The following is a 26,034-nucleotide window of genomic DNA, read 5'->3' as shown; positions in this document are numbered from 1 at the left end:
ATTCACAACTTATGGCAGTGTATTTATTTGCATAAGTACAATAAGAATCTGTTTTATTTTGTAACAGGACACAATTGGATAAACTAGTTATTTTACCAAGGCTTTGACTGGAATGACAGGCTTTAAATAATCAATGTTGACTTATAGAGCCAGTAAAAGTCTGTTAGGAAAGCTGGCCTCATACCTTATCTATACAGTCACTGTACAGGGTTCCTGACCTGTGGTAAGTAAAGAGTGTCACTTTTTGACAGGCCCAGGAGCCCCAAGTTATCTTAAGACCTCAAGGTGAGGAATTCATCAAATTAATACAGGTATTTGCAGCCAGGTATGGGTTGGGGTCAAGGCTTTCAATTTGGATTCCTTATAGAATAAATTATCAGCAAAGGCAATTTTTAAAACGAATCTATATGGCAAATAATTATTCATGCTGACTTTTTGCAAATTTTTTCTTGTAAGTTAGACCAAATCCTAAATTCTTTATTGGCTAAAAATCCCCACACTAATGATTTCAAATCTTTATTTTTTAAACCAGGAATTATACTCCTTATCCTAGAACTCATTATTTACCTTATAGTACACTGACAACTTAAATGCTGTACTAAAACTATAGATGAGAATACTAACACCTTTGTCATGAAAGCCTTGGAACCCTAGCCTGACCTTCAGGAGTATTCTCAGACAGCTCAGACAGCTGCAAAATGGGGTCAACACCTACCCCCACTATGCCCTTTTGTCATCAGGAAGAAGTTAGAGCGGTCATGCTTTTTCCATCTTCATTAGCTCACACTTGAAGATTAAGGTGTTATAAATCCCAAAGGGAGTGACTGAAACTGCCATTGCAAAATTATAACTGAGACAGTAAAAGAGATCTAACCTAACCAGCTCCATCTTGCTCCTAAACTCCAAGCTGTCTTTGTTCATTCCTGGGCGTAGGCCAAACTTACTTTGAGAGGAACTTAGTTTATAGTTTGAAACAAAGACAGCCCTTTCCCAAAACAAACGCTCTTTTTGCCTGGGGACTAGACTGACTTTGTAGGATTAACACATTATCCAAATGATTAGGAATTATGGTTTAAGAGTATTGCAGCTGGAGGCTGCAAGATACTAAACCTCCCCAAATTGCTCCTGAGGATAACATCACTATTGTAAAATCTAAGATCAGTACTTAAGATACTTGATGGATCTTAAGTACTCAATGGATCAGCTGGCACCACTCAGATTGGTAAACTGGCTCATACGGTCTTAGGGCCCCTGATCAGGAAGTGACTCAGCACAAGAGGACAGCTTCACCTCCCTATGATTTCATCTCTGACCTGACCAATCAGCATTCCCAACTTACTGGCCCCCTACCCACCAAATTATTCTTAAAAACTTCAATCCCCAAATTCTTGGGGAGACTGATTTGAGTAATAATAAAACTTCAGCCTTTGGGGAAAAAAAAGACAAAGAAGGTCATTATATAATAATAAAAATATCAATCCCATAAGAAGTTATTATAATCCTAAATTTATACGCACCTAGCACTGGAGCTCCCAGATTCATAAAACAATTACTACTAGACCTAATAGATAGACAGAAATACAATAATAGTGAGGGACTTCAATACTCCACTGACAGCACTGTACACATCACCAAGATAGAAAGTTAAAGAAACAATGGACTTAAACTACACTCTAGAACAAAGGAACCTAACAGATATTTAAAGAACATTCTACCTAAGAACTGCAGAAAATATATTCTTCTCATCAGCCCATGGGACATTTGCCAAGATAGGACACAAAATAAGTGTTCAATAAACTTTAAAAAAAAAATCAAAATCATATCAAGTATCCTCTCAGACATCAGTGGAATAAAACTAAAAATCAACTCCAAAAGGAACCCCCCAAACTATACAAATACATGGAAATTAAACAATTTGCTCCTGGATGATTTTTGACTTAATAATGAAATCAAGATGGAAATTAAAAACTCTTTAAAGTGAATGTTAAATGACAACTTATCAAAATATCTGGGATACAGTGCTAAGAAATTTTATAGTGCTAAACGCCTACATCAAAAACTCTGAAAGATTGCAAATTGACAACCTGATGTTACACCTCAAGGAACTAGAGGAACAAGAACTAAACCCAAAGCTAGCAGAAGAAAATAAATAACAAAGATCAAAGCAGAACTAAATAAAATTGAAACAAAAGTAATACAAAAGATCAATGAAACAAAAAGCTGGTTCTTTGAAAAGATAAAATTGATAGACCATTAGCTAGATTAACCAAGAAAAGAAGAGAGGAGATCCAAATTAGCTCAATTAGAAATGAAACCAGACACATTACAACTGACACCACAGAAATACAAAAGATCTTTTGAGACTACTATAAATACCTGTAGGTACACAAACTAGAAAACCTAGAGGAAATGGATGAATTCCTTGAAACATGCAACCCTCCTAGATTAAATCAGGAAGAAATAGAAACCCTGAAGAGACCAGTAACAAGCAGAGAGATTGAATCAGTAAAAAAAAATGCTAGCAGAAAAAAAGCCCATGGCCAGATGGATTTACAGCTGAATTCTCCCAGACATTCAAGGAAGAATTGGTATCAATCCTACTGAAACTGTTTCAAAAGATTGAGAAAAAAGAAACCCTCCCTAAATTATTCTGTGAAGCCAGTATCACCTTGATACCAAAACCAGGAAAGGACATAACAAAAAAGAAACTACAATCAATATCCCTGATGAACATGGGTGCAAAAATTGTCAACAAAATACTAGATAACTGAATCCAACAGCACATCAAAAAGATAATACACCATGATCAAGTTGGTTTCATCCGAGGGATGCAGGGGTGATTTAACATATGCAAGTCAATAAATGCAATACATCACATAAACAGAATTAAAAACAAAAAACATATGATCATCTCAAAAGATGCAGAAAAAGCACTCAACAAAATCCATCATCCCTTTGTCATAAAAATCCCTAACAAACTAGGTAAAGAAAGGACTCACCTCAATTAATAAAAGCCACTATAACAAACCCACAGTCAACATCATATTGAATGAGGAAAAGTTCAAAGCATTCCCCCCTGAAACTGGAACAAGACAAGGATGCCCACTCTCACCACTTCTATTCAACATAGTACTAGAGGTACTAGCCAGAGCAATCAGGCAAGAGAAAGAAATAAAGGTCATCCAAAGAGGAAGTCAAAACTATCACACTTTTCTGTTAATATGATCATATACCTAGAAAACTTTAAAAACTACTAGATTTAATAAACAAATTCAATCAAGTGTCAGGTTACAAAATCAATGTACACAAATCAGTAGCACTGCTAAATGCCAACAACAACCAAGCTGAGAATCAAACCAAGAACTCAATCCCATTTACAACAGCTTCAAAAATAAAATAAAATACCTAGGAATACACTTAAATGAGGAGGTGAAACATCTCTATGAGGAGAACTACAAAACACTGCTGAAAGAAATCATAGATGACATAAACAACTGGAAACACATCCCATGCTGGTGGATTGGAACCAACATTGTGAAAATGACCATACTAAACAAAACAATCTACAGATTTGATGCAATTCCCAGCAAAATACCAATATCATTTTTCACAGAATTAGAAAAAAAAATCCTAAAATTCATATAAAGACCAAAGAAGAGTGCAAATAGCCAAAGCAACCCTAAGCAAAAAGAATAAATATGTAGGCATCACATTACCAGACTTCAAGTTACACTACAAGGCTATAGTTACCAAAACAGTGAGGTACTGGTATAAAAATAGGCATAGAGACCAATGGAACAGAATAGAGAACCCAGAAATAAAGCCAAATACATACACCCAACTGATCTTCAACAACACATACAGAAATATAAACTGGGAAAAGGACACCCTATTTAATGAATGGTGCTGAGAAAACTGGCTAGCCACATGTAGAAGAATGGAACTGGATCCCTCTCTCTCACTTTATATAAAAATCAAGTTAAGATAGATCAAAGACTTAAGTATAAGACCTGAAACCATAAACATTTTGGAAGATAATCTTGAAAAAAAAATTCTGGAGATTGGTCTAGGGAAAAAATTCATGGCTAAGACCCCAAAGACAAATGCAACAAGAATAAATGGGACCTGATGAAACTAAAATGCTTCAGCACAGCAAAAGAAATAACCATCAGTACAGACAATTCACAGAATAGGAGAAAATATTTGCAAACTATGCACCTGACAAAAACCAGTATCCAGAATCTACAAGGAACTCAATTCAGCATGAAAAAAAAATCCCATCTAAAAGTGAGCAAACAATATGAACAGACATTTCTCAAAAGAAGATATACAAATGGCCAAACATATTTGGAAAATGCTTAACATCACCATCACCAGGGAAATGCAAATTAAAACCACAATGTGATACCACCTTACTTCTGTAAGAATGGCCATTACTAAAACATCAAAAAACAATGGCTGTTGGCATAGATATGGCGAAAAGGGAATGCTTATACACTGCTGGTAGGAATGCAAATTAATAGAACTCTACAGAAAACAGTATAGAAATCCCTTGAAGAGCTAAAAGTAGATCTACCATTTGATCCAGCAATCCCACTAATGGGTAGCTACCCAATGGAGAAGGAGTCATTATATGAAAAAGACACACATGTGCATTTATTGCAGCACAATTCACAATTGCAAAGATATGAAACCAACCTAAGTGCTCATTGACCAATGAGTAAGAAGGATAAAGAAAATGTGGTATATATACACCACGGAACACTACTCAGCTATATAAAGAAATGAAATAATGTCATTTGCAGCAGCTTGGATGAAGCTGGAGGCCATTATTCTAAGTGAAGTCACTCAGGAATGGAAAACCAAATGCTGTATGTTTTCACTTATAAGTGGGAGCTAAGCTATGAGTATGCAAAGGTGTACAAAATGGTATAATGGACTTTGGAAATGTAGAAGGGAAAGGATGGGATAAAAGAAACAACTACATATTGGGTATGATGTATATTACTTGGGTGCAATAAAATCTCAGAATTCTCCACTATATAATTCTTCCATGTAAACAAAAACCACATGTATCCCAAAAGTTGGTGAAATAAAATATTAAAAAATAAGTAAAAAATAAAACCATTGAATTGCACACTTTAATAGATTGTTGGTGTGCAATTTTTATCTCAATAAAACATTTTTAAAGTTACCTTAAATTACAGGATTTCATTGTTTTTATGGCTGAATAGTATTCCATTGTGTATATATACATTTTCTTTATTCAGTTAGCACTGTAGGATGCCTGTAGTTAACATATATGACATACATTCAAGTAGCTAGAGGAAATATATTGAATGTTCCCAACACAAAGAAAGAATAAATGTTTGAGATGACTGATATGCTAATTACTCTGATCTATGCACCCTAAAAATATGTACAATTATAGTTAATTTAAAAATAAAATAACATATAGGCCAGGCACAGTGGCTCGCGCATGTAATCCCAGCAATTTGGGAGGCAGGGGCAGGTGGATCACCTGGTCAGGAGTTCAAAACCAGCCTGCCCAACATCGTGAAACCCTGTCTCTACTAAAAATACAAAAATTAGCAAGGCATAGTGGCGCGTGCCTGTAATCCCAGCTACTCAGGAGGCTGAGGCAGGAGAATCGCTTGAACCTGGGAGGCGGACGTTTTGGTGAGCAAAGATTGTGCCACTGTACTCCAGCCTGGATGATGCAATGAGACTGTCTCAAAAAGTAATAAAATATTTAAAAAGTCGCCTTGGCCAAATAACATCTCTAGCTTTAAGGTTCCATCAATTTCCCAAACTGTTAATGAAACAGAAAAACATATTCTGAATTACTACTATGTCAAGCAAAAAGCAAATATCTTACAAATCCAGTAAGTCCAGATTATCTAGAAAGAAGAATTAGATTGGCCTCAGTTCTCTTTCTTAATTCTAAACACCAGAAGAAAATGCTATATAAGCCTTGTTTCCAGGGTTTCAGGCTATTACGCACATGGGAGGACAGCAGAAAATATTCTACACAAGCAGATACTTAACACATTCACCCAAACACTCCTGCCTGAAGCAATAACTGACAAATTCTCCTACCTACCAAATAAAGGACTTAAAAAACTAAAGATCCTAAAGAATGAAGAGATATCATATACACACAGTACAAGTTAGGATAGTTCAAGTTAACAATTTTTCGACTTTACGATGGTATGAAAGTGATACACATTCAGTAGAAACCATGCTTCAAGTACTAAATTATGCACACATAATTATATAACCATACTGTTTTTTACTGCCAGTATAGTATTCAATCAATTACGTGAGATCCTCACCACTTTAACATAAAATAGGCTTTGGCTTAGATGATTTTGCCCAAATGTAGGCTAATGTCATCTGAGCACGTTTGAGGTAGGCTAGGCTAAGCTATGATGTTCAGTAGGACAGATGTACTAAATGCATTTCTACCTATGATATCTTTGATTTACAGTGGATTTCTTGGGACATAGCCCCATCGTAAATGGAGGAATGTCTGTATAAGAACAGGCATAGACCATCGTAGAATGGATGTGAACCTGTAAAGAAACACCGGGCTGCATGAAGCCAAGCAGTGGTCACGGGAGTTTTAGTGACAGAGGAAAATTTGTTTATGCCCCACTAAATTTCCTGGTAGCCATCTATTACTGAGTGCCCATTGTGGGCAAGGTAACTAATAAAAATATTGCTTTTATTATCATGTTTAATCCTCTCAGTGACCCTATTAAGAAAGCATTGTTACTTCCATATTGCTGAGGAGGAAACCAAGGCTTAGAGCAGGGTTTTAAATATTAAAATTATTCAACCTTTAAATATTAAAATTATTCAGTGCTTTTGACATTTGAGGCCAGATAATTCTTTATGATGGGGCTGTGCATTGTAGGATGTTTAGCAGCATCCCTGGCACTAGATGCCAGTAGTGTCTCCAGACGTTGCCAACTGTCCCCGGGGGAGCAAAGTTGACCCCAGTTATGAACCAGTGCCTTAGAGAGATTAAACTTTTACCCAGTTCAAAGCCAGACCTGTCTGATTGCAAATATTGCTATGGGGTAGAGAACTAGTCACATATTTATAGAAAAACCATTCTAGAATTCTGGAAGCCCGAGTTCTTATCTTCATGCCCCAACTAGTAGCTTTCTAACCCTGCCTAATGATGCCACATCTGGCCTCTGAGGCCCTTGCCTTCAGTAACCCACGTGGCAGTCAGGTCTAGGGAACTCGAAACTGTTGAGGTTGACGCTCTGAGGTGTCCAGAGCTGAGCCATGCTGAGAAGAACAAAGCTGCTTTGAACTCACACTATTTCAGCCACATCAAACAGGATTTCTCTGAACTCTGGAAGGGTTCTTAATATGATTTCAGTCTCCTAAGAAAAGATCCAGTTCCCTTTCCTTAATTAGGCAGGCTGGCCAGTTAAAACGATAGATTTTCTTGTGAGTAATATTGTGACTTGGCATTGCTCTTAGTGCTTACACAGAGCCCAAGAACAATTAAAAACCAAGAAAGATACAATTATCAATGGAGAGGCCATCAGGGTCCCTTGTCCAGGTTACTTCATAACACACCAGGAAGGTTGAGTAATTTTAATATTTAGCCTATGCCAAAGAAAACTGGGGATAAATCTGCTGTCTCTGAATATCTTATAATGCTTTCTAACAAAAAAGCCCTTTTTAATTCAGAGTAATTATAAAAGAGTTTCCTTAGAATTAGAGATCATGTTTCAAGAAATGTAGCTTTATGCTTTCTGGAGTATAACAATAACTTTACCAACAACTCCAAAGTGGTTCCCAAGGGAGATTCAACCAGAATAGCTTTAACAAACTTAAGACTATTTGAAATAGCATATTAGAAACTTTCATGTAGACTATAAAATTTTAGATCTACTCTATTTGAATGATCAGAAATTCTACATTTTGAACTCTGACTTCAGTTTTAATTTCAAACATTTTTCTCTGTATTATGTCAAATCCTTATTACATGGACGGCCCTTCTCTTTATTAGAGTACGTAACCGAAAGTTAAATACATGCATTTTCAGACAGCATGATGAATATGTGCATTCTATTCCAGTTTATCTTATAGGAGTTCTTTAGCCATGAACCTTCCACCCAAATAAAATTATTTCTCCATTGGCAAAAGAGAAATAAATTAAGCCACATTACAAAACACTCAATTTAACCTCTCAGATCTAAGATGACACAAAGGAACTAAAGAACTAAGGTTAAATTTGTGAGAACTATGGTAAAATTAGGATTTCAACCATCTCTTTATTATAGGAGAAAGAAAGTATGAAATCAAGCACAGTTGGATCTTGTTAGGTGATGCATAATTCCCAAACTTCCTGGTTTGAAGATCTCTTCAGCAGAGAAAGATTATGTGATACATTCATTAAAACCCGAGAGGCGGAGCTTGCAGTGAGCCGAGATTGCACCACTGCACTCCAGCCTGGGTGACAGAGCGAGACTCTGTCTCAAAAAAAAAAAAAAAAAAAAAAACAAAACAAAACAAAAAAAAACATCTAGATCGGTGCCACCAAACCATTCGTTCCTCCATTTAATAATTATTTTTTGAACACTTACTACATGTCAGACACAGGGCTTGGCTCTGAAGCAGGGGATATCCAGTTGCTTGGCTGCCAGTCAAATTAGTGGTTTTATTAAACCTCACATGGCTTAGCGATGAGACCTGTTTCTTTCCCTCTTATGACTAGATATTATTCAGGAGAAATTTCTAAAACTTAAATATTAAGTGGCTCTGGGGGGAAGGAGCACTATACTTCTGTTACTCAGATGTTCTCGGGGGTGTGATGTCCACACAGCTCACATGGGGGCTATTCACATTCATTGTTCTCTAGCCTTGGTCCAGATACTGGCCCCATGATCTCAGAGGGTGGTGGGAACCCACCTTCCACTAATCCCTTAGTCCTGAGCACAGGCTAGATTCTATAACATAATTTAGCAGAATAGGGAAAATGGCATTGCTTTTATGAGATGCCCCTGAAGAAATTCCAATAGTTTATCATTAGTAAAATTGTATCTTACGTATCACATGTATGTTCAGGTCAAGAGACCTGCCCACAGGACTCCCAGACAGTCTTTACGAGTCACAACTAATCTCAAACTCTACTTAAAAACCGTGATATGGATTCATCTTCTGATGGCCATGCAGAAGAATCTTTTCATGTTGATTTTGTGGTTTCTATAAATTTCACATGCGAACTATTGAATCTGAAGCTAAAAGCTGTCAACTCCGATGGGTCATTTCACTGCCTGTTTGATTCTTGTTCCTGTGCCTAACTCCCCACCATGTTCCCAGCTGCTCCCACTCCCGGGCTGGCAACTATTGCTGGAGTCATCAAGACAAATGATCCCATCACAATCCATGCTTTAGTCAGTTAGTTTATTCATTCAACCAAAATGCATTAAGAGTTCTGATGTGCTATTCCTGTGCTAGGTGCAGGAGATGCAAAGATGACTGAAACAATTTCCTATTTCTCCATGAGCTTACCATCTATTTGGGGAGATAGATGAGTAGAAGATAGAGTAGAATATACTAAATGCATACAAGGGGTAAAGAAACAGAAATGGGGCGCCTAACCCATCCTTGAGTGGTCACAGAAGACTTCTGACAAAGTCTACACCGGATCTAAATTAGGAAGTAAACAGCCAAGGAGGGTAGCGGGGAGTGAGGATATAACTTGTGCCAAGTCCTGGGAGTCTGGGGAGGAGGCAGGAGCTTGAGTCCATGGGTAGAGCACAGAGAGTGAGATGGGGAATGTCAAGAGATAAAGCAGAAGAAGCAGATCCTGCAGGGCCTTGTATGGAAACTTAGAGAATAACAAGGAACAATGAGAGGATTTCACTTGGGTGACTGATGTGATCAATTTTCATTTTACTAAGAGTTGCAATGTCACCCAAACATTGATACATGGTCAAGCACTGCTGGTTGCCTCCTCAATATCCCCTTTCCTCTTCTTTATCAATAGAACCTCTATTTATTGGGAACAGCAATATTTCCAATTAAACTATTTTTCTTGGCTTCCATTGCAAATAGGGAGCTCTGTGAGCTGCAAGTACAGTTTGTGGAGATAAGGCTTCTGGAAAAACTTAGAGGGGGACTGATGGCATGGCATACTCTGCGCCCCTGTTCTCTTCCTCCTTGCTGTGAATGGGATGGCCTTAGCAACAGTGCCCACCTTGTTATCGTGAGGCAGCCTTGAGGATGGAAGCCACATGCTTAGAATGGCAAGGCGGAAACACAGTCCTCTCATCCATGGAGATGGCGTACCAGCCCTAGGAGTCTCTTTAGCTTCAGACCTCCTCTACTGGAGGAAAAAAATATATTTATCTTTATTTTACATTGCTGTGATTTGTACTTACTTTTATAGGCAGCAGCAAACTAATCATAACCGATAAGGAAGGAAAGCACAGCTAGAAGAGATGCATCCACAGGTTTCTGCAAGATGACAAGCGGTAGCCTCAACTCAGCAGTAAATGGGGTACAGAAGAGTGGATAGATGTGAGAAATCATTAATGAAGTATGATGAACAAGACTGGTGATTGACTGGAGGCAGGTGATGAGAGGGAATCTGAGTTTCAACTTTCCGGTTTTAGACAATGGAGGTAATAAATCATCATCTGCTTACAATAAACTCTCAAGATGTTTGCTATTGAAACGTAGACAATCTGAAAAATCCCTCAAATCTTCACTCAACTTTCAACCACGCCCTCTCAACAAAACATGTAATAAACTCCATAAGATTTCAAGCAAACTTTTAAATCAGACTTATCAAATCACATCCCCAAACACTTTGAAGTATAAAAGACTTTAACTTCAAGGGAAATTTATTTTAGCTATTTTCCTTAAAAATTGAATGTGCTATGAAAATTGCATGGCGGAATTCCTTTCTAGAATTCTTAGTCCCTTTAAAAGTAAGATTTAGGCTAACTGGAAAAAGGAGAGAAATGAAGACTTTAGCAGTTTAATTCTTATCCCCCTTGTCAAGGGGCAAGCTATCTATCCTTTAATAGCTAAGACATCTTCACCTACATAAATCTGTAGATTATTATATCATTTATAGTTGTCCAGGAAAGAATTTACATTTAGAAAATACAGAGAAGTGGTATGATTTTTAGAGGTTTCCTCTATTCCTAAGTGTTCCCAACATTGTATAGCTAAAATTTTACACATCTTTTTAGGTCCAACTCAGTGTTATCTCTCTCATGAAGCCTGTTACAACCACTAAACTGGAAGCAGCTCTTTTTTCTCTCAATTTGCATGCTTTTTAGACTATTGGATACCAATAGCTGATTTAACTGGGCCAGGGTAATCACTTAGGAATATTGCACATGCTATATCCATAAAACCAATTATCTTACTCCTAAGGAAGGACTGGGGTTTTTCTTCCATTTTCACAAAGCAGAAAATTTACTTTTTGCATTGCAGCAACCCTTCATTGTGTGAGGCACTGAATACATTGAAACGTACTTATGACACACTTTGCTTTCAATGTCACGTTTTAGCTATCATCTCCATTCTAGTCATTTCATTTTTGCAGTCTTGTAGGAAATTGAAAGATGTTAAAGAACAAGGTATTCAGTCATTTCACTGCCTGAACTGGAAAGATGGGAGAAGGAGAGAAGATGCAGAGGGGAAATTCTGCTTGAGTTATCCCTTCAAAAAATCCGAAAAATGGGAGGAATTTATGACCGTTTTTAGCACTACTCAAGGTACTGAAAAGTCATTTTGTACTTGAACAAGTATTTCTTGAGCACTCTTTCTGTCACATGCCACATGAGGAGCCATGGCAGTGGTGTGCCGGACCAGCCCTTTCAGCTGGCAAGGGTCCACTCTTAAAATTCCGGGGAATTTTTTTGAGCCAATTGTTAGAGCATCGGTAGCTTGAAATTGGCCACAATTGGAGTATTTACGTGGCAGAAGTTGGCAAACACTACAGATCAGGGGTTTTAATTTAAGGGAGCCAGTTTACCAGCATCCACTGGTAATATAGTCATGAGCAAGATGCATTTTAAGTCCTTAGGTGTTTGCTTCCTAGATGGGAAATAAGACAAGTGCAGCAACAGTCAGAACACAGGCAGCATTCGCTGGGCTCTAATCCATAGGTTGTTAGGATACATGAGGCTCAGTCCACTGCAACATTGCACTCAAGGAAATATAGTCACAAAATAATTATAATTGTGTGTCATATAATACAAATCCAAAGATATCACATAACACAAATCTTAGAACATATATATCTGACAATATGATTTGAAATTCTGATGGCAAATTAGGTAACAATTCTGCATCACGCACACACACATACACACACACACACACACACTTTAAAATGAATACATTGGGAAGATAAATTCCACGAGGCAGTGATTGAAAAGGAGGTTAAACGGAAGTAGGGGCAGAAGGGAAGTGAGCATAGGCATTGCCGTGGAGGCCTCTGTGCATGATTACTTGCTTAGTCTAGGTTCTAGGTATAGTTTTGTTGTTTTTTTTTTTTTTTTTTTTTTTTTTAAATAAAGCCACTCCTGAGCCATAAGCTAACTCATATATAGTAGCCAAATAATCCACATGTGTCCCAAAACCTCTCCCGGAGAATTCTACTTAACACGGACCTGGTCTGTAAGTTACTACCAGTCTCTGGGAGGAACAAATACTCCCTAGACAAATGCAGCCTTATTCCTGGTTTGGAGAAATTAGAATGAATCTCAAAAAGTACAACCTCACAAATAATCACAAGACATAAATTATCCTAAGATAAAGCAGAAAAAAGGCTGCAATGACAGACATTAATAAAGATTTCATATAACAGAATTATCAGATATAATGTATAAATAAGGATGTTAAACATGGTTAAAGAAGTAAAAGAATTAAGAGGTGAGTAAAAGCAAAGTCTATTAGAAGTTAACAAGCAGATTTGAAAAAAATTTCTAAGAATAAAAATATAATAATTTAGTTTTAAAATCCTGTGGAAAGGTTAAAGAACATAATAAAATTAGATGCAATTTGTGAACTAAAAGGTAGATCTGTACTTTTGGGGACTCTTTAGACATTAATTATTAGACATTCCTTTCATGAGGAGTTAAAGCACATAAACCCTTAAATTTTTATGGGTACATAATAGGTGTATGTATTTGTGGGGTACATGAGATACTTTGATACAGGCATGCAATATGAAATAATCACATCATGGTAAATGGGGTATCTATCCCCTCAAGCATTTATCCTTTATGTTACCGTCCTATTATATTTAAAATGTACAATTAATTATTAACCATAGTCACCTTTTTGTGCAATCAAATACTAGGTCTCATTCATTCTAACCAGTTTTTGTACCCATTAACCATCCCTAATTCCCCTTCAACCCCTGGTAACCATCATTCCACTATGTCCATGAGTCCAATTATTTTTTTAGTTCCCATAAATAAGTGGGAACATGTGAAGTTTGTCTCTGTGCCTGGCTTATTTCACTTAACACAATGATCCCCAGTTCAGTCCATATTTTTGCAAATGACAGGATCTCATTCTTTTTTATGGCCGAACAGCACTCTGTTGTGTATATGTACCACATTTTTCTTACCCATTCATCTGTTGATGGACACTTAGTTTACTTCCAAATCTTAGCTATTGTGAACAATGCTACAAACAGATGTGGAAGTGTGGATATCTCTTAGATATATTGATTTCTTTTCTTCTGAGTATACACCCAGTAGAGGGGTTGCTGGATTGTATGATACCTCTACTTTCAGTTTTTTGAGGAATCTCCATCCAAACTGTTCTCCATAGTGGTTGTACTAATTTATATTCTGACTAACAGTGTACAAGGGTTCCCTTTTCTTCACATTCTCACCAGCATTTCTTATTGCCTGTTTTTTTTTTAAATAAAAACAATTTTAACTGGATGGAGATGGTATCTCATTGTAGTTTTTATTTGTATTTCTCTGATGATCAATGATGTTGAGCACCTTTTCATATGCCTGCTTGCCATTTGTATGTCTTTTGAAAAATGTCTATTCAGATCTTTTGCTGATTTTTGCCATCAAATTGCTAGTTTTTTTCCTATAGTTTGAGCTCCATACATATTTTGGTTATTGATCCCTTTCCAGATGGGCAGTGTGTGGATATTTTCTCCCGTTCTGTGAGTTGTCTCTTCACTTTGTTCGTTGTATCCCTTGCTACACAGAAGCTTTTTAACTTGTTGTGATCCTACTTGTTCGCTTTTGCTTTGGTTATTACTCAAGAAATTTGTGCTTTTGAGTTATTACTCGAGAAATTTTTGCCCAATGTCCTGGAGAATTTCCTGTATTTTCATGTAATAGTTTCACAGTTTGAGGTCTCAGATTTAAGTCTTTAATCCATTTCGATTTTTGTATATGGAGAGATAGAGGTCTAGTTTCATTCTTTTGCATGTAGATATCCTGGTTTGCCAGCACCATGTATTGAAGAGACTGTTTTTCCCCCAGTGTGGGTTCTTGGCATCTTTGTTGATAATGAGTTTACTGTAGGTGTATGGATTTGTTTACTGGTTCTCTATTCTGTTCCATTTGTCTATGGTCCATTTTTAAGCCAGTACCATTCTGTTTTAGTTACTATAGCTCTGTAGGGTAGTTACTATAGCCCTGTAGTATAATTTTGAAGTTAGATAATTTAATTCCTCCAGTTTTGTTTTTAGTCAGGATAGCTTAGGCTCTCTGGGTCTTCTGTGGTCTCATATGAGTTTTAGAATTTTTTTTCCTATTTCTGTGAAGAATGTCATTGGTATTTTGTTAGGGATTGTACTGAATCTGTAGATTGCTTTGGGTAGTATGAACATTTTAACAATATTGATTCTTCCAATTTATGAACATGAAATCTCCATTATTATGTACCTTCTCTTCAATTTCTTTCAGTGTTTTATAGTTTTCATTGCAGGGATCTTGCACTTCTTTGGTTAATTTCTAGGTATTTGATTTTATTTGTGGCTACTGGAAATGGGGTTACTTTTAAATTTCTTTTTAGATTGTTCACTGTTGGCATACAGAAATGCTATTGATTTTTGTATGTTGATTTTGTATCCTGCAACTTTACTGAATTTCTTTATCAGTTCTAATAGTTCTAATAGTTTTTTGGTGGAGTCTTCAGGTTTTGCCAAATATAAGATCATATCTGCAAATAAGGTAGTTTCACTTCTTTCTTTCTAATTTGGATGCCCTTTATTTCTTTCTCATCTGATTACTCTAGCTAGGAGTTCCAAGAATATTCTTATTTCATTCTCACTCTTTATATTTTCCACTTTTTATTATGAAAAGTTTTAAAATATAAAATGGTTGAAAGAATAGCAAAAAGTAAGAAAAAACAATGTGTATACACACACACACACACATTTTTTCCCTGAGCCATTTGAAAGTAAACTGGAAATATCATAGCATTTTGCTGTTAAATTTTTCAGCATGCATCTAGGATCTAGGTTAAGAGTTGGAAAATATGAGATTACAGGCATGAAAGACTGAGCATAAACCATCCAACTAGATGTCAGAGGTGGAGGAAAGGCAATATTTGAAAAGATAATGGTTTCAATTTTCCAGAGTGGTGGAAAGATAAATTTTAAGATTCAAGAAACCCAATGAATAGCAAACAAAATAAAGAACCCCACAACTAGATACAACATAGTTACGTTATAGAACACCAAAGAAAAAGATCTTGAAATCAGCAAGAAAGCGTTGAAATAATGTTTTCAAAGTACTGGGGAAAATGATACCTACCAAGAAATTTGTCACTGTGAGCCAATATGTTTTTTTTTTTTTTTCATTTGTTTGTTTTTTGAGACAGAGTCTTGCTCTGTCACCCAGGCGGGAGTACAGTGGCACCATCTCGGCTCACTGCAAGCTCTGCCTCTCAGGTTCACACCATTCTCCTGCTTCAGCCTCCCAAATAGCTGGGACTACAGGCACCCGCCACCACTCCCGGCTAATTTTTTGTATTTTTAGTAGAGATGGGGTTTCACCTTGTTAGCCAGAATGGTCTCGATCTCCTGACCTTGTGATCCGCCCACCTTGGCCTCCCAAAGTGCTGGGATTACAGGCGTGAGCCACCACGCCTGGCCACTGTGAGCCAATATCTTTCAGGAATTAGGCTGAGCCCTAATCAAATGCTTATACTTAGCATCTCTAATGTCATGAGAAAATCAGACAAACCCAGAATGTGACAAATCTAGAATGTGTTTAAGAAAACTACATTCAAAAATGTCAACTTATTTTTAAAAAGTAAAAGGACAGTTTTAAGTTAAAAGAGATTTAATAACCAAATACGTGAACCTGATTACAAGGCAATAAAGTTAGAAAAAAAACAAGCTATTATGTTGGAAGCAATGGAAAAATTCTGAATATGGGCCAGACATGAGATCATATCATGGAATCATTAATGTTTCTTCAGTGTGATAGTGGTATTGTGGTTTTATAGAAGAATGTCATTTTTAAGAGATGCATGCTGAAATATTTAAGAATGAAATGTCATAACATTTGCAGCTTACTTTCAGATATTTCAGTAAACAAAATTAATTTTAAAAAATCTACATGTACTATTTTTCTTTGTGTTCTCTTATCAGTATTTTAAACATTTTCATAATAAAAAGTTGGATATTTCAGAAGGAATGGTACCACCTCCTCTTTGTACTTCTGGTAGAATTTGGCTGTGAATCCATCTGGTTCTGGGCTTTTTTTGGTTGGTAGGCTATTAATTACTGCCTCAGTTTCAGGACTTGTTATTGGTCTATTCAGGGATTCGACTTCTTCCTGGTTTAGTTTTGAAAGGGTGTATGTGTCCAGGAATTTAACCATTTCTTCTAGATTTTCTAGTTTATTGGCATAGAGGTGTTTGTAGTATTCTGATTGTAGTTTGTATTTCCGTGGGGTCAGTGGTGATATCCCCCCTTATAATTTTTTATTGTGTCTATTTGATTCTCCTTTCTTTTCTGCTTTATTAGTCTAGCTAGCTGTCTATCTATTTTGTTACGTTTTTCAAAAAACTACCTCCTGGATTGATTTTTTTGGAGGGTTTTTCATGTCTCCACCTCCTTCAATTATGCTCTGATCTTGGTTATTTCTTATGTTCTGCTAGCTTTTGGATTAGTTTGCTCTTGTCTCTGTAGCTCTTTTAATTGTGTTGTTAGGGTGTCGATTTGAGATCTTTCTAGCTTTCTGATGTGGGCGTTTAGTGCTATAGATTTCCTGCTTAACATTGCTTTAGCTGTGTCCCAGAGATTCTGGTACATTGTCTCTTTTGTTCTCATTGGTTTCAAAGAAATTCTTGATCTGCCTTAATTTCATTATTTACCCAGGAGTCATTCAGGAGCAAGTTGTTCAATTTCCATATAACCACTGCTCAAAGAAATAAGAGAGGACAAAAACAAATGGAAAAACGTTCCATTCTCATGGGCAGGAAGAATCAGTATCATGAAAATGGCCATACTGACAAAACTAATTTATAGATTCAATGCTATTCCCATCAAACTACCATTGACATTCTTCACTGAATTAGAAAAAAAAACTACTATAAATTTCATATAGAATCAAAGAAGACCCCACAACAGCCAAGACAATCCTAGGCAAAAAGAACGAAGCTGGAGGCATCATGTTACCTGACTTCAAACTATACTACAAGGCTACAGTAACCAAAACAGCATGGTACTGGTACCAAAACAGACATATAGACCGATGGAACAGAACAGAAACCTCAGAAATAACACCACACATCTACAACCATCTGATCTTCAACAAACCTGACAAAAAACAAGCAATGGAGAAAAGATCACCTATTCAATAAGTGGTGCTGGGAAAACTGGCTAGCCATATGCAGAAAACAGAAACTGGACCCCTTCCTTACACCTCATACAAAAGTTAACTCAGGATGGATTAAAGACTTAAATGTAAAACCCAAAAACAGAAAAACCCTAGAAAAAAACCTAGGCAAGGCTATTTGGGACATAGGCATGGGCAAAGACTTCATGAAGAAAATGCCAAAAGCAATTGAACAAAAGCCAAAATTGACAAATGGGATCTAATTAAACTAAAGAGCTTCTGCACAGCAATAGAAACTATCATCAGAATGAACAGGCAACCTACAGAATGGGAGACAATGTTTGTGATCTATCCATCTGACAAAGGTCTAATATCCATAATTTACAAGGAATTTAAATTTACAAGAAAACAAACAACCCCGTCAAAAAGCAGGCAAAGGATATGAACAGACACTTATCAAAAGAAGACATTTACAGCTGGGTGCGGTGATCACGCCTGTAATCCCAGCACTTTGGGAGGGCGAGGTGGGTGGATCACGTGGTCAGGAGTTTGAGACCATCCTGGCTAACACAGTGAACCCCCGTCTCTACTAAAAATACAAAAATTAGCTGGGTGTGGTGGCCGGCACCTGTAGTCCCAGCTACTCGGGAGTCTGAGACAGGAGAATGGCATGAACCCAGGGAGGCGGAGCTTGCTGTGAGCCAAGTTCATGCCACTGCACTCCAGCCTGGGTGACAGAGCGAGACTGTCTCAAAAAAAGACATTTACGTAGCCAACAAACATATGAAAAAAAGGCTCAACATCACTGATTAGATAAATGCAAACCAAAACCACAATGAGATACGATCTCTTGCCAGGCAGAATGGCAATTATTAAAAAGGCAAGAAACAACAGATGCTGGTGAGGCTGTGGAGAAATAGGAGCACTTTTACACTGTTGGTGGTAATGTAAATTCATTCAACCATTGTGGAAGACAGTGTGGAGATTCCTCAAGGATCTAGAACCAGAATTACAATTTGACCCAGCAATCCCATTATTGGGTATATACCCAAAGGATTATAAATCATTCTACTATAAAGACACATGCACACTATGTTTATTGCAGCACTATTTACAACAGCAAAGTCATGGAATCAACCCAAATGCCTATCGATGATAAAGAAAATGTGGTAATACACACCAGGGAATACCATGCAGCCATAAAAAGAAATGGGATCATGTCCTTTGCAGGGACATGGATGAAGCTGAAGGCATCATCCTCAGCAAACTAATACAGAAACAGAAAACCAAACACTGCATGTTCTCACTCATAAGTTGGAGCTGAACAATGAGAACATGTGGACACAGGGAGGGGAACATCACACACCAGGGCCTGTTGTGGGGGTGGGGGCCGAGGGGAGGGAACTTAGAGGATGGGTCAATAGGTGCAGCAAACCACCATGGCACATGTATACCTATGTAACAAACCTGCACATTCTGCACATGTATCCCAGAACTTAAAAATTGGATATATAAAAAATGAGGTTGAAATATGTTTTCAGATGAAGAAAAAAAGGAGTTGTGGGCTATCATTTCTCAATCTAAAGATTTATATTCAAGAAAATACAAGAAGGAATGGAGACAAAAGAAAATAGTTAACGTGTGGATATCGAAACGAACTGCATAAAAGAGTAATTGTTTCTAGTTTATGGAGTTAAAATGCAACAAGATGAAGCTAAATACCTGGACAACAATAACACCCAGGCTGGAAGAGGAAGATTGATGTTAACATATTCTAAAGTTCTTGTATTTGTCAGGAGGAGGGTAAATATTAGACTTAATTATCGGTGTTATAATTTTAAGGATAATCACTAAAAGAATAAAATTGAAAATAAATCTTCAAACTAATGCAAAGTAAAAAATGAACAAAGAATCTAATTAAAAATAAGGCAAAGAAGATACAAAAAGAAACTGGAAAAGTATGAGAAGTAGGATACACAAAATGATATAAAGCCAAATATTTCATCACAATAAATGGGAATAAAGTGAAATCTCCTGTTAAGTCAATGATTTCTGACATGATTTAAAAGATAATTGAACTGTCTATTTATGTAAAGGATGCCTAAAATTGAGAGAAATGATTGAAAAATATTTCATGTACCTACTAAAAAAAGAAATCTGGTGTAACTGTATTAATAGCAAAGTAAATTTTAGGGTGAAAATCATTAGTCAAGATTAGAAAGGTAAGCATATAAAATTTTGTTCCCCAGGAAGATGCACTGAATCTAAATTTGTAAATCCCTACTAAGACAGCTTAAACGAGAAAACTAAATAAAGGTCGATTAATGATGCCGAGTATCTTCTCATGTACTTATTGCAATCCATCTATCTTCTTTGGTGAAATGTCTATTCAAATCATTTGCCCATTTATTTAGTTGGGTTGTTTGCCCATTGCTGGGTTTCAAAAGTTTTTCACATATTCTGGATACAATTACTTTATTAGATATGTGATTTACAAATGTTTTCTCCCAGTCTGTGGCTTGTCTTTTCATTCTCTTAATAGAATTTTTGAAAGCAAAAGTTTTAAATTTTGACAAAATTTAATCTTTTTATTCCTTCTATGTATTGTCTTTCGGGGTTATCTCTAATAAATATTTGCCCACTCCAAGTTTACAAAATTTTCTTTTAGAATTTTTACACTTTTAGGCCAGGTGCAGTGGCTCACGCCTGTAATCCCAGCACTTTCGGAGCCCGAGGCAGGCAGATCACCTGAGGTCAGAGTTCGAGACTAACCTGGCCAACATGGTAAAACCCCGTCTCTACTAAAAATACAAAAATTAGCTGGGTATGGTGGCGGGCGCCTATAATCTCAGCTACTTAGGAGGCCAAGGCAGAAGAATCACTTGAACCTGGGAGGCGGAGGTTGCACGGAGCCGAGATTGCACCACTGCACTCCACTCAGTCTCAATTAAAAAAAAAAAAAAAAACAACAACAAAGAATTTTTACATTTTTAGATTTATATTTAGGTGTATGATCCATTTTGAGTTCAGTTTTGCATATTCTGTGAGGTATGGTTGGAAGTGCATTCTTTGCATATGAGTGTCTTATTCAAGCAGACTTGAATAATTTCGACTAAAATTTTAAAGTCAGAAAAAGAGAATATTATATTTCACATATTTATTATAGAACAAGTTACCTAATAACAGCCCAGCAAATAATATTTTCAAATTCACACAGAACATTTTCCAACACAGATCCTTTTCTGGGCCATAGAATAATTCCCAATAAATGCATTACTATTATGTATTTATTTATTGTGACAGAGTCTCACTCTGTCACCCAGGCTGGAGTGCAGTGGTGAGATCTTGGCTCACTGTAACCTCCACCTCCCAGGTTCAAGCGATCCTCTTGCCTCAGCCTCCCAAGTAGCTGGGATTACAGGCACGTGCCATCACGCCCTTCTAATTTTCATATTTTTAGTAGGGATGGGGTTTCACCATGTTTGGCAGGCTGGTCTCGAACTCCTGACCTCAAGTGATCCACTTGCCTCAGCCTCTCAAAGTGCTGGGATTACAGGCGTGAGCCACCGCGCCCAGCCCCAATAAATTGAAAAGCACTGAAATAACACATTGTATATTTTCTGACCATAAAGAAATTAAGCTAGAGATCAATAACAGAAACGTATTTGGAAAAATCTCCAGATACTCAGAATTTGAACTCACCTCTAAATAACTCACAAGCCAAAGAGAAAATTACCACAGAAATCAGAAAACATTTTTAACAGAAATGAAAGCATGTTATTAAAATTGGTGGGGTTCACCAAAAAATAGAAAATAGAAGGAAATTTATAATATTAAAAGCTTACAAGAAAAGTCTTGAATGATCTAAACTCTAAGAAACAATAGCAAATTAAACTCACAAAAGAATAAAGAGCATTTTAAAGCTAAGAGCAGAGTGTGCTTGACAGATTTACAACAGACAATGTCAGAGTTATTTACAATAGACAAACGTGGAAGCAACCCAAGTGTCCATTGACAGATGGATAAACAAAGTGTGGTATATACATGAAATGAAATACTATCCAGCCTTGAAAAGGAATGAAATTGTTGGCTGGGCGCCATAGCTCACACCTGTAATACCAGTACTTTGGGAGGCTGAGACAGGTAGATCACCTGAGGTCAGGGGTTGGAGACCAGCCTGGCCAACATGGTAAAACCCCGTCTCTACTAAAAATACAAAAATTAGCCAGATGTAGTGGCAGGTGCCTGTAGTCCTAGGTACTACAGAGGCTGAAGCGGGAAAATGCTTGAACCCGGGAGGCAGGGGCTGCAGTGAGCTGAGATCTCACCACTGTATTCCAGCCTGAATGACAGAGCGAGATTCCATCTCAAAAAAAAGAAAAAAAAAGGAAATTCTGACACATGCTACAACATGGATGACCCTTGGTTCTGCTAAATGAAATAAGAAGTCATGAGAAGACGAATGCTGTATGATTCTATTTATGTGAGGTGCCTAGAGTAGTCAAATTCACAGAGACAGAAAGTAGAATGGTGGCTGCCAGGGCTTGGAGGAGGAGGGATAAGGAATGGGGAGTTAAGAACATAGAGTTTCAGTTTGAGTTCTGATGATTGGCCGTACAGAAGTGTAAATGTACTTAACACCATTAAAGTGCACGATTAGAAATTGTTCTGATGGTAAATTTTAAATTGTGCATATCTTACCACCATTTAATAATAATAATAATAAACAGAAGCTCTACCCATATTAAACAACAACTTCCCATTCCCCTGTCTTTAATTTGGTTGCTTAGACCATTTACATGTACCGTGGTTATCAATACTGCTTAAGTCTACCATCTTCAAAGTTGTTTTCTATTCGCACCCCCATAGTTTCTTCTCCCCCACCCTTTCTCTGACTTTTTATACAAAAGGAACATTTTTATATTCCTTTTTATTTCCATAACAGAGCCATTAGTTGTATTTTTTTTACTGGTCCACATAGCGTTTATAATATACATCCTTCAATTTACAAAAGTTTTCTTACAAATAATACCGTGTCACTTCACATAGAGTATGAAATATTACAAAAATATTCTCCCATTTCCTTCTCTTCGCATTTGTGTGGCTACTATTGTGCATTTTAATTTTATACATGCTATAGACACATTATTATTCTTGCTTTAAACAATTTTTTAAATTTTTTGTGTTAAAAAATGTTATATTTTCACAAATATTAATCATTTCTAGTTCTCTTATTTGTATAGATCCCAATATGCATCCAGCATCATTTTCCTTCTGTCTTGTGAAAGGAAAATCTTGGGGCCCCAAAATTACTAAGCTAAAGGGAAAACTGAAGCTGGGAACTGCTCCGAGCAAACCTGCCTCCCATTCTGTTCAAAGTCATCCCTCTGCTCACTGAGATAGATGCATATCTGATGGCCTCCTTTGGAAAGGCTTATCAGAAACTCAAAAGAATGCAACTATTTGGCTTTCACCTTCCTGTGACCTGGAAGCCCCCTCCCTGCTTCAAGTTGTCCCTGCCTTTCTGGACGGAACCAATGTACTTCTTACATATACTGATTGATGTCTCATGTCTCCCTAAAATGTATAAAACCAAACTGTGCCTCTACTACCTTGGCACATGTCATCAGGACTTCCTGAGGCTGTGTTACAGGTGGGCGTCCTCAACTTCAGCAAAATAAACTTTCTAAATTAACTGAGACCTGCCTCAGATTTTCAAGTTTCACAGTCTGAATAATGTAACATTTTTGTATTGCTATCCTGCTGGCAGTTAATTCATGTAGCTTTTTTCTGTCTGAAAGATCTCAATTTTGCCTTAATTACTGAATGTTTTGTTTTTCTGGCTATAGAATTCTAGGTTGAGTTTTCCGTTTTTCTTTCAATAATCTAAAATGTCACTCCACCACATTCTGGGTTTCATTGTTTCTGATAAGTCTGCTACAATTCTTAGTTGTGTTCCTCTGTGTATATCTTTTTTCCTGACTGCTTTTAAGATATTCTCTTTTTGATTATTTTTGGCCATTGGGTTATGACATGCTCTGGCGTTTGTTTTCTTCATGTGTCTCCTGCTTGGCTTCCATTGAGCTACTTTGGTCTGTTTCCAGTATTCGTTTGAAAAATATTCTGAAGTTATTGTTTCAAACATTTTTTTCTCCCCACTCCTTTTCTGGTATTCAAATTACATGCATTTAGGCTACTCGACATTGTTCCATAGTTCCCTGATGCTCTTCATTCATTGTTTTTAGTCTTTGTCTTTTATTTGGGGTAGTTTTTATTGCTATAGATGCACCAGCTTTTCCTCTTCTGTATCTAATCTTCTGCTAATCCCATACAGGATATTTTTTATTTCAGTTGTTGCATTTATCTTTAAAAGTTCAATTTGGGTCTTTTTTATATCTTCTATTTCTCTCCTTAGCATACGGGCATATCTTCTTGAGCCTATGAAGTGTTTTGTTTTGTTTTTTTGTTTTGAGACAGAGTCTCACGCTGTCGCCCAGGCTGGAGTACAATGGTGCAGTCTTGGCTCACTGCAACCTCCACCTCCCGGGTTCAAGCGATTCTCTTGCCTCCGCCTCACGAGTAGCTGCCATTACAGGCACCCACCACCACGCTCGGCTAATTTTTTGTATTTTTAGTAGACACGGGGTTTCACTATGTTGGCCAGGCTGGTCTCGAACTCCTGACCTCAAGTGATCCGCCCACCTTGGCCTCCCAAAGTGCTGGGATTACAGGCGTGAGCCACCATGCCTGGCCATATTTCTAATAACTGTTTCAATATGTTTGTCTACTGATTCTATCATCTGTATCAATTCTGGGTCTGTTTCTATTTGCTGAGACTGAATTCTCCTCTGGGTACAAGTCATATTTCATGCTTGGTAATTTTTTATTGGATACCAGACATTATGACTTTTTTAGTCGGGGACTAGATTTTATGGCATTCTTTTAAATATTGTTCGGCCATTTTGGGGATGCAGTGAAATTATTTGTAATCAGTTTTATCCATTCACATTTTGTTTGTAAGCTTTGTTATGGCAGATCCAGAACAGCTTTTCAGCTAGGGCTAATACCACCCCACTCCTGAGGCACTATTCTTTTATGATGCTCTCCAATGCCACGTCTATTAGGAAGTCTTTCCACTCTAACTGATGGGAATGAAAACTGTCCTTGGCCTCATGTGAGCTATGGAAATTTTTCTTCCTCCTTCTTTCTGGTGTTTTTTCCCCCAATCCCAGTAGTTCTTCACATGTTGCAGATCAGTGTTCAAAGACTCCAAGGGACACATCAGAAGGGCTTTGGAGCACTCTCTCTTTTCAGTTGCCTTTCTAGTATTTTCCTCCATAAATTCTAGCTACCTTAGCTTTTCTGAACATCAATTGAGCCAGGCTGATGGACTCTGGATTACCCTTCCTTGTGTTTTGGCCTGAAAATGGTGGCACTTTAAGGGCTCGCCTAGTTTTTCTCCTTGCTCTCAGGGATCCCTGTACCATGATCTCTATTCTCCAAATACCTGAGAACTATCATTACATTTTTACTATGACCCATGTTCAAGTATTACGATGGAAGAGTAAATCTAGTTCCTTTTGTTCCATCATTCCTCTAACATGACAAATTTTAAGTGGATGTAAAAAAGCAAAAGACCAGGAGTAACCAAGATACTCCTGAGGAACTGAATAGACTTCACTACTAGATATCAAGATTTACCATAAATAAACCATAATTATGACAGTGATTTTAGTGAGTGGATGGAAAATAGACCAATTAAAAGCTAAGAAACAGACCCACACATTTATCTCTGGGGAAAGAAGGAATTATTTAATACATAGTGTTAGGATTTATTTTCAATCTGAGAAAAAGATTGAATTTATCCCTGCATTATGCCACATAAAAAATATAAAATCCAGGTATGGTATTGACTCTTGCACTTATGACCAGGTAGATATGTCAAAGAATATTAAGTAGTAGCAGTCTTCATAATGGCAAGGTGGGAATAACCCAGGTACCCATCGATAATGAGCAGATAATTGTGGTGTACTCAAAGAGAATACTATGTAGAGATACAAATAAATGAATTATAACTACACACATGAACACGGATGAATCTATAGAGTATGATCTGAGTTAAAAAAAAATGTAAGCCATATGATGCCATTTTATAAAGTACAAAACAAAAAAAAAGAAATAAAGATATTAAACACAAATACTTATGTGATAA

This window comes from Hylobates moloch, unplaced genomic scaffold, assembly GCF_009828535.3.
Source record: "Hylobates moloch isolate HMO894 unplaced genomic scaffold, HMol_V3 SCAFFOLD_39, whole genome shotgun sequence".
Classification (NCBI taxonomy): domain Eukaryota; kingdom Metazoa; phylum Chordata; class Mammalia; order Primates; family Hylobatidae; genus Hylobates; species Hylobates moloch.
This window is presented reverse-complemented; position numbering follows the sequence as displayed.